The sequence below is a fragment of the Pezoporus occidentalis genome, unplaced genomic scaffold (assembly GCF_034315485.1).
Source record: "Pezoporus occidentalis ecotype Australia unplaced genomic scaffold, CSIRO_AGI_Poc_V1 ctg126, whole genome shotgun sequence".
In the NCBI taxonomy this organism is placed as follows: Eukaryota; Metazoa; Chordata; class Aves; order Psittaciformes; family Psittacidae; genus Pezoporus; species Pezoporus occidentalis.
In genome coordinates this window covers 236,220-246,600 of record NW_026913060.1, presented here as the reverse complement: position 1 = coordinate 246,600, position 10,381 = coordinate 236,220, and positions in this window count along the sequence as shown.

The window sequence follows — 10,381 nt, the reverse complement described above, 5'->3', positions numbered from 1 at the left end:
ACTACCGGCTCTTATTGACGGATGGAGAGCTGAATGATGTGCTTGTTTAGCAGAGTTCATCACCAAAATGTCCAGCTAAGTGGGGATAGATGCAAATTATTTTGTATTTCCTTCTCCCGCTTGTCTCAGAGTTGAGAGACAACTAAAACATTGACTGGACAGAGGCATCTTTTGTTCTGTCTTCTTACAGGACACCTTATCGTGTTGGCGATTTCAAAGGACTGCACCAGATAAGAAGGGGAGAAACACAGATTAGCTGAGACATCAACGAGTGTTGGATGAGGTCAATTAAAAGCCAAATTAAACAAATGGAGCTTTCAACTTCAATCCAGACAGGAAGAAGCAGTCAAGTTGCAAGGGTTGGAGATGAAAAGAATTCCAAAGGGCTGATGCAGAACAGGAGCATGGGAGAGGGAAGGGTAGGGGGAGCCAGGGAGAGGGGGGGAAATACCTTCCACCTATTGTCTTCACACAGGACAGAAACTCATCTGTATCCACCCTATGTGGAGGAGCTGAAAGGGAAAAGCACTGGCAAAACTTTGATGCCTACAGAAAGGAAGTTGAAGCAGAGTGCCAGAGTAAGGGTAGGGATGAGCGAGGGCAAGGATGAGCTGTGCTGCAGCAAGCAGAGCAGTAGCCTAGCAGTGAGAAAAGACAGGATTTGTGCCAAGTGGATTCTGGGTCCTGTAACTGGAGCCGAGCTGCTGAGTCACTCTGTAGAGCCTTCCAAAAGCCACTTTGTCCACCTCCTGCTGCCACAGTCAAACTCGTCTTGAAACAGGGGTCAGGACAGCTGGAAACCAAGCTGTGAAAACAAGGTGCTGGCTGAATATGCCAGAGGTGCCCGTGTAAAGGGGTTTGTGCTGAGCTCACAGCAAGGACCTCCAAGTCAACAACTGAGTACCCCAGAAACGCTGGGATAAAAGCCTAGTTTTCTTTCATAGTGGAGTTTTTTCAAGTCTTGGCATTTTCCTTTGCTAATACAATCCACTCACTTGTATGCTAGATCATAATCTATATAGAAATATTGACAAGATGGGACCTCGGAAAAGGTAATACTGTGCATGGAGCAGTAAATATTCCCCTTCAGGGGCAACTCTGCCTCTAAGTCATACATGTAGGATGTGGCAAATTCTGTCCTATCAGAAACAAGATCAGCTGGGCTGGGTTGAAGAGCAGACAAGTCTTTCCCCTTTGCTCCAGCATCTGGCAATTTTTAGTCTAAGTTTGTCTTGCAACTTCTAGGCCTTGTTCTGCTCTGGCACTACTTTATCAGAGAACTATTTGCTCTCTGGAATATAGTCCTCATACAGGTAATTGAAAGTCTTGTTTGCTGTTTTATGGATCACTTAATCAGACAGCATCCATCCACTCTCTCACTCAGAGCGGGCTTCTCAGATTCTGAGTCAAATAGTGTCTGCTTTCTGAACTCTTCTTTGTGTTCTTCAAGGCCCTTTTTGAAGTGTGGACAACTGAAGCAAAAGTTATCCTTGTAGCAGTGGCACACGATAGTGATTTGTAAGCAAGTCATACCCTTCCCCTAGGCTGCCTTCATGATAATTTTTATTAACATCTCCTGGGTTTGGTCTCCTGAGAGAGAAAAAAAAAAAAAAAAAGAAAAAGTATTTTTGTTCAAATGACTATTCCAAACCACTTTCCAGAGTCATTGCTTTCCTTGCTTTGGTCTTCCAGCTCCCAAGTTTGCCATATATTTGTATCCTTGCTTTCTAAATGAAAATAATATTAATGATCTCAAAATTACTGTCTTACAGCCTATGTTTTCATGTGGGCCATCTGACTCCATCAAGAAACTTCAATCAGTTTTTGAGTATAATCTCAAAGACATTATGTTCCCCAGTGAACAAAGGCAGATTAGAGGAGCTAGAGGCCAGATAATGTTCTCTTGCAAGCAAAAAGCTACAGTGTGATCCCAGTGATTATATATTGTGCTCAGCCAGAAGGTCCAGAGTTTGGAACCAGCTATAGGTATGTGACCATTTATCAAGATCTAGGAACAGGAGAGAAAGTGACGAAGGGGATACAGAATGTAGGAACATGACAAGAGGTCCATACAGGAGAGAGGAGAGAGAAGGTAGGGAGTGACAAGGGGGATGCTTGGCACAAATCCATAGTGAAACAGTTTTTATGACTCCCTGTGTCTGGGGACATTTTACTTGGCTGGATCAGGACACACTTTACTTGAACAGTGTTTCTTTATAAAGCAATCTAGCTCCAGTAAGATGCACATCATTTCTATTTACTGACATTGCGAAGACCAGAACTTGGAGGTCCCTCCAACCATTTCCCTTCTGTATCTCAGTTTATCCTTTTTAAGAACCACAGGACAAACCTGATGCCAAACTCCTCCCTTCAGGCTGATTTTCATCGCTTCTAGAATTATGTTCAAATACACACATAGCCCAGTAATTAACCCAAACTATCATGAGCTGACATACACCTCTTTCTGTGTATCAGTATCCTCCATGCCTCCTGAAGATGGGATGGATATAAATAGCATCTTTGAAGACAGCTGAACCAAGTTAATTAGGGATAGACTAACACAGTAAAGCCATTTTTAGCAGCCAATTTATATCTGGTTACCTTGTTACGGGAAGCTTATGCAATGCTAGTAAATTCTTAACTAAGGAGATAGTTTGCACACCAGAATTATTTCACTGTTAACTCTGTGTGTGTTTCTTCAGAATAACTATAGGACTTCAAAAAGCAATACATTTGACAAGAGAGGGATTTATTTGCATTCTGGTGTTGGGGTTTCAGGGGATTTAATTTTTCCCTTAGGGTTTCCTCTGAATCTATGCTGGCTACCAATGAAAAAATGGAAATCTGTGATGAAACACCTGCCTCCAGCAGCAATTTGTTGAAATAAACTTTCAAATCCCACAATTCTCACCAGTGTTTTATGTGTCCTGGCATTTTGGGGCACGTATTTTTAAAAGACTGGTCTTTTAGCATGCACAAACAAATTTTTCTGGGCAGCAGGGAAGCATTGGTATGGCCACACTGATCTGAGGAGTCCTAGGCTGATAGTCCCTGAAAGTGAATAGCTTTTCACAGACAGAAAACATCAGGTAAAGTAAACTCCCATTAATCTTCTACCTGTCCAGGGAGGGAAGGAGGATGGAAGAGGAGGCCCAAGTCTGACTTTGTTTTTACCTTTGCAACTCTGCTAAGATTGTCCCTGGTTCTGAGTAAGGGCAGAGTTTGGCCCACTGACTGCTAAGCATGAGTAGGGGCTGATGCAATTGAAGCCACATGCAGAGGCAGCTGGCCAGTAAGACAAACCGTCTTGGGAGCCAGGGCACGATGCTGTGAAATGCTTGAGCTAGCACAGCAAGATGTTTTTCTTCTTTGCAAGGCCTAATATGAGAACAAGGCACAACAAGTATATATAGCTCTGGGGATCTGGATGAAGAGCTTTTGTGTCCTCAAAAAATAATATAAATAAATAATCTGCTGGACAAAGGGGGACACCATTGCCCAGCTTGGAAGGAATCTCTTTTTTTGGAAGGCTCAAGGGAGGGCAAATGGCACCAAGCCACTTCTAAAAATTGATTTAAAGGGCAAAGCATGTGCAGGTTTCCAAGCAATGAGTAAGCACCATGACATCAAGGAAAGGTTTTGTCAGTGGGATGAAGAATTACCACCGGTGATGTGTTTTGGGGATTCAGAGCCAGGTAAACGGGGACGGACTTTTAAAACAAGATATCACATAACCTGAAAAGATGCCTTTCAGACTTCTCTAGAGAGATAGGACAGATTATTTCATTGGCTCACAGATAAGAGCAGAATCAAGGTGTATCTAATGACATGTCCTGGCTCAAATAGACAGCAGCTCCAGCAGAGCCCCAGAAAGGAATAAAATGTTAGAATCATTCTCATGGGATGAAACAATCCCAGATCCTAAGTTAGGCCTTTGTCTGATCTTTAATAATCAAAATTGGTGGGCACTATGTAGCAATGGTTCTAACATCCCTTTCAAATTCACAGTAATTCATTCCAGTAACTGTGAAGAAGTTTGTACTCGATAGAAAAAAGCAGAAACTTTTTGTTTTCCCTTTAACTGTCCTCTTTTTTTTTCTTTTTTCTTTTTTGTAGGTACATCCCATGGCAGAGTTCTGCAGTCACCTATATGTTGTGCTAAAAAATAAACATGCGCATTTTTACTCTGTCACAGTTCTGAGTTTGTGTGGCTGCTCAGTGTCACCAAAAGGAGGAATCCACTGCTGTTTCTAGACTCAGCTCCATCGGTCTGTGCAGGTGTGGAGTCAGTATCAGTCCCGTACCTCTCAATGGCATCGATTACCCTGCTAGAATAGACTCACGTCTGGATTTCTGGCCTCCAGCTGCAGAGAGCAGTTCTGTTCCCAAGGAAAACAGCCCTCCTTACAGCACATAGCTAATTGTGTGTCCATGTGGATGTGTGGAAGTAACTTGATTCATGCTGCCAGTCAACATCATTATTGCAGGAGGTACAAGGCTTGACAGCCCTTGTAGCTATTATCTTATCTGCTGGAGCTGATGGATGCTGTTCTTACAAGTGAAGTACCTAATCCCCTTTTATCTCTCCTAAACGCTGGGCCTCCATGTTAGCCTCAGGCAAGCTCAATCCCTGTATTAATTATTGGTTACATTTTCTTAAAGCCTGTCTTCTTTTCTTTTTTTTTCAGATTCTATCACCCCTAAGTGAAATTCTGTCACCCGTCTTCCCTCCTAACAGGCTTACATCTGTTTCTGTAGTCTCCCAGTATCACAGCAAGATCTGGTTTTGCAACAGTAGGCAGTTTTGGGGGTCTGAGGGTGCTTTTGGGAAGAGAAGCTGACAGATTGAAGATGCAGAATTTGTGATTAACAGCTGAACAAACCTTCATAATGGGATCAGACTACAAGCCAGACTCTCAGGGAGCAAACCTTAGCTCCACACCTCTAACCTTGCTTCTCACTTGCTTATGCTGGTTCCACTCCACAGTGCTACTGTATTTACATGTGTGCCCTGGAGCTTTACATAGCAAAATGAAGAAATAATAACCAGATATGTATCTGTCCCAGAAAACACTTCCCCAACTCCCCTTTGCTGTCCTACTCTCAGCAGCTTCAAAAATGGGAAATGGTGCGCACTTGTAGAGGGCTCATAACCCTGTTAAAGGGGTACTGTACTACTTTCTATGCAGCATAGCACAGGTGCAACTAAGAAAACCTCAGGCACATGCATTTCTTATTTTCCAAATGTAAATCATACCTTTGTAATGACCCAAGGTCCAAGCCTATAGCAGCTCCTGAGAATGAATGTCTTTTGCTATGCTTGCTTCTCTGTCTGCACTGCCAGATGCAGGAACCTTCAGCTTCACACCTCCTCCTGCATGCTTTCTATCACTTTTCAACCACCCTTGGCATAACCTCAGAGAGGTCACACCACAGTGCTTACTACAGTAGGGCCATTTGGTCCAGATTTGAGATGAATTCTTGCCCAATTTCCTCCCACCTGCAGAGCAGGCAGGGAAACCTAGGCTTTTCCCAGCTATAGCTGGATTTCCAAGAGTAACCTTCACATGAAGGCTTTGATTAAAGCACCTGGGTCACCCCTTTTACTCTGTTTCCAAGGTAAAGAAACTGGAAATTGAGGTTCTTGAAAATTAACTCAACTTCTGGAGAAGCAGCCCCACCTCTTCTCACCTCCTGTACTCCTGATATGGACAACAGCAGAGGAAGCCCTCCTCAGCAGAGGTAGAAGTCCTGGTTTCCACCCATAATTTACCCCTGTCAAGACACTCACTGAGTTTGGACTATCTGCTGCTTCTACTGTTGAAACAGCCTCCACTTTGCCTCTTTCTGCTGGCTGCTCTCACACTGAGTCATGGCTCTGCACAACTCATCCCCTTACATACCTGCTGAGAGGTTGTATGAGGTAAAGAAGATGTCTAACTTGAGTCTGTCTATCCTCCCTCTCCAGAGAGCTTCTTAGTGCCATAGTGAAGATGAACAAGGAATGAAAGTGTCCAAATCTTTACTATTTTTTACAGAAAAATATCAAGAATATGTTTTCAGTCATTCTCCAAGACAGGCTGTAAGGGAGCGCAACTGTTATTAGACATCAGAAAACCTATGTGAGAAGGGATTTCGGGAAAAGTCCCAGACACAGATCAGACCAACAGGAAGTGTGTACTTCCTTAAACGAAAGAGAATACAGGTAGTCCCGCTTACCAAAGCTTCGTGTCCTTTTGTTTGCCATTTCCACTGCTCAAAGCCTCTTTTATTTAGTTTTCTCCAAAGCTTTGTTTCACGGTTCTGTTCCACTGGGATTGTGCTGGTTCTTGGGATGTCAGACCTCAGCCCATGTGTGCATGTGCCTCAGGTTTTGGAGAGCAGTGCTGACAAATGTTCTCAGAATACACTGGCATTGTACTGAAACAATGCCAAAAAAAAATCATCCTCATTTTTGTAGCAGAGATGTTGGGTCTCATGCTGTCTATTCTTAATCTGTAGCACCATCTTTTGAGGGGATGCTGTATTCCCAGGCAAATACACTGAACTCTCCCCAGAAGAAACTCATGGGGCCTTCCTGGCCACAGTCAAAGATGAGTGGAAAAAAATTGTGACAGAAGCTGTTTTCCATTGGAAAGGGACGTTTCAAGACAAAATGTTTCTTGGGAATATGTAGCACTGAGTAAATCTGTGACTGAAAAAAAATGGGCTGCTAGAACAGCATGAAAGAATTACTTTGTTTCAAGTTTCTCAAGTCATTCACTCCCTGCTTGTCCAGCTCACATTTATATTTGGGCAGAAGAGGCCATGTGTATTGGTACTTTCTATACAACATTTACATTGCTATATTTAATGTTTTAGTGTAATATTTGGCATTGCCAAACTGTGTCATTTTGGTGTTTTTAAATGGAAATTTTTATTCTGGGGGGGGGAAACTAGAGCAATGTTGACCTTCCTCATCCATTCTCCCTCCCTCCCTGTTGTTAATGGCATCACCATCCCTGCAAAGACAGCTTCAACATCCTGAACTTTGGTTAATAGCAAATAATGGTTAATAGCAAATAACTGCTTTATATGACACTTAAGCTCTGAAGGACTTTTAGTGAAGCAAGTGAATGTCTGTATGCGGCACATGTCTCCTTTCATTGTAGATTTCAACCAAGGCTAGGGGAAGGGAAGATACATCGATATTTATGATGATGTGTTAGTAACCTGCAATGAGAGTGCTGTGTACTTAGAGACTCCTTTATCCATATAGTGCTCTGGGGTGAAATATTCATACCTAACAGATAATGGCAAAACTGAAACTGGGGAAGGGAGGTGATTCTTCTATGATTACTCTCCAACATCTTCACTTTTCCCTTTCAAAATTTCATGAAAGGCCATGGAATAAAGAGGCCTGTTTCAGGGGAGTCATTTCTCATTTTCATTTAGACAGGCACTGGGTATCAGATCAGTGGCACTGCAATGAACCACCTACAAAGTGCTACTCAGGCATGCAGAATGGGTGTCACCTACTGAGCTGTAGGAGACAGACAAGGTCACTTGTCTTCAATAAGCCAGAGCTGGGCATGGGGGAAGCTCATGGATCCTTTAGTGGAGATAGTAATGGAAGCATCTTCCAAAAGCTAGCCATGTCTAGAGAGGAATATAAGCAAGGAGAAGCTTTCCACTTTCGCTTTATTTTTATTTCAACCCCTTTTATCTGTCTTGTTTTATAGCTTTACTTTGGAAAGAAGCCTGTTTCCTGGTACATACAGCAGCTTGACTGAGCATAGCTTGGCAACAGTGCCTGCTGCTTTAGGGAAGAACAGAGCATATTCTCATTGTGCATGTTTTCCCTTGGAAATATTTCATCCTGTCTATATAATTCTATATGCAGCTCCCAGCCATGCCATTACAAGCTGCGAAAACACTAACTCTTATACACTGACAATGTCAAGCCTGTTTAATGACTGGATCCAGAGCCATCAAGAAATTACCTGTGATTCTGTAGATTGTCTTCCTCAGGCAGATTTGGGGTTTTTTGGCCCAGCCAAACCCAGCCTTCTCAATAGAGAAGGGACCTATTTTGCATTTTTAGAGGAGACCCTCAAAATTCCTATTTGTCCCATGCTCATCACATACCTCCTTTGCTGCTTTCATAATGGTAGGAAAATTAAATCTGGTGTCCCAGCTAAATCCTAGTATTGGGATTACAGTTCTCTCTGCCCTAAAAAGTTTCTTGCATCCATCTCAAACAGGCCATGCAGAATGCTTGGGTCCCTCTCCCACAATGCAAGCTATGTATTTCTCTTGGGTTGAACTGGGTATGAAGGACCTACTTTAGTCCTGTTCTTCGACTAAAGAGCTAAATGGACATAAAAAGGAAGTAATATCCCTCAGGAGTTGGCAAGAGAAGAGACTCTTTGAAGTCCCATCTCAGTAAAATAAAAAAAAAAAGAAAAGGAAACATTACATGTTCAGTTCAGGCCTTGTTTCATGTCTGCCCTAAATTATGTCAATTTTGTTGCTAATAACCATGTCTATGCTAAAACAGGAAATAGAAAGGTTGAAAACTCTCTCAGTGTTAAAGTTATAACAATGTTCTCACCCATGTAAGCACGGATTTCATCTCCAGTTCAAGACAGCTGCACTACTCTGAGAAGTGGTATTTCTCTGAATACTTTTCTGCCCACATCACCTGAAGTCACTCACAAAGCTTAAACCTTTTATATGGGTTCTTCACTGCATCACACTGAGTGCCCCCAATTCCCAAGGTTAGTAATGGGAACTTCCCTCTACTCCAGAGGTGATCTCCAGAAGAGATGGCAGCATAGGGAATGATGGCTGTGAACTAAAGGGGGATGTTTCCTCCAGAAACAGGCAACTCCAGTTCCACCTCTGCCCTTGACACTGCAACCCTTGGTTGACTCATGCCATTCTCAGGCATATCTCAAGCATCAGAGACCTCTCTGCAGAGTGGAAGAGTGTTTTGGTTCTGAGGTTAGTCTCATTTCTGGATGTCTTTCAGCTCCTCAACCGATTTGTCTCCTCAAAGAGCATGTGCAGCAGAAGCAAGAGGAAGGGACCTCTCAAACTTTTCCTTGATGTGCTCACTGCTGTCTCTTTGGCAGCTCTGCAGATGCCATGCTGTTCTCCAGGACGTGGTGTTTGACTGGAGAACACCCTGGCAAGAAGGGATGTTGAAAAATAGCAGTAGCACCAACAGTAGCAACAGATGGGGCTAGCAACCTTTCCCTGGGTGAGAATCAGATCTGTTACTCTCCTCAGCTGTTTGGCAGGTCATTGCTGGGTTACATATCCACTGATGTTTGCACTGTGCTCTAGCCCATCAACATATATGCCAGATTCCTCTGGTTCTCCTCATTGCTTTGTTTTAGAGCAACAGCAGTGTGCTCAAACGCTCAGCAGAGGTTTTGCAGACTCTGAGCTGGAGAAGCCAAAAACTGTAACATCCTAAAATTTGAAACACCTTTTTCATTTCACACACGTATATGCATATATACTGTGTAATTTCTCATCCTTCATCTATGTTTCCTGATCTCGGTAGTCTTCAGAAGCCTCTACTTCAAATCCTGTTTTCTCCTCAGCATCATTGGTTGTTATCTGAGGGGTGACTCATTATCTGCCTGGATTGGTTACCAGAGGGCTTTTTTTGGTGTGAAATCTTTCTGTAATAGAGTCATGGACTACAAAGCCAAGAAGAACCATTTTGGATCACCTAAAATAACCTCTGAGCTGTTCACGTATTGAGCTGTGACTGTTGGCTGGTGACTGCAAGAGGTTTGCGTACAGAAATGGATGCTTGCATTTTCAGTGCAAGTTTGCACTTGTCTGCCTTCCCTCGGTAAAACTTCCCATGTCTTCACAAGATGGATCCTCACAGTCTTTCTGTGGCCCCACAGTTATGGAGTGAAAGTCCTTTTCCCAAATGGTCATCAAAGATAGGGGTCAATAAACATTAAAACTGTCATGAACTTTAATGGCTTTTGCTCTCGAGGACAGCATTTACGTTGTACAAACAATTGAAGGGCAGGGATACTTTGACTATGGTTCCCAGATGTGACATCCACAGGGCATAAGGCACCTCAGAAACATTGTTTTTTCATAAACTGCCTTATTAGGGCAGTCATTCCCAAAATTATAAGTCCAATTTTTTCAGTAAAGGTCCATCCAAGAGCTTACATCTGAATCCAGGTTCCTTTATTTTCATTATTTATCACTAGATGCCATTGATCAGTGTAGCAATGACCCAAAGAACCTTGCTTGTCCTTGCAGTCTTCTCTGGGATAAAGAAGTTCCTTCCTTGCTGTTATGTGAAAGCTTGATACCCACATGATTAATCTTTGCATTTAAGGCAGCTTTTTTAAGACAAGGC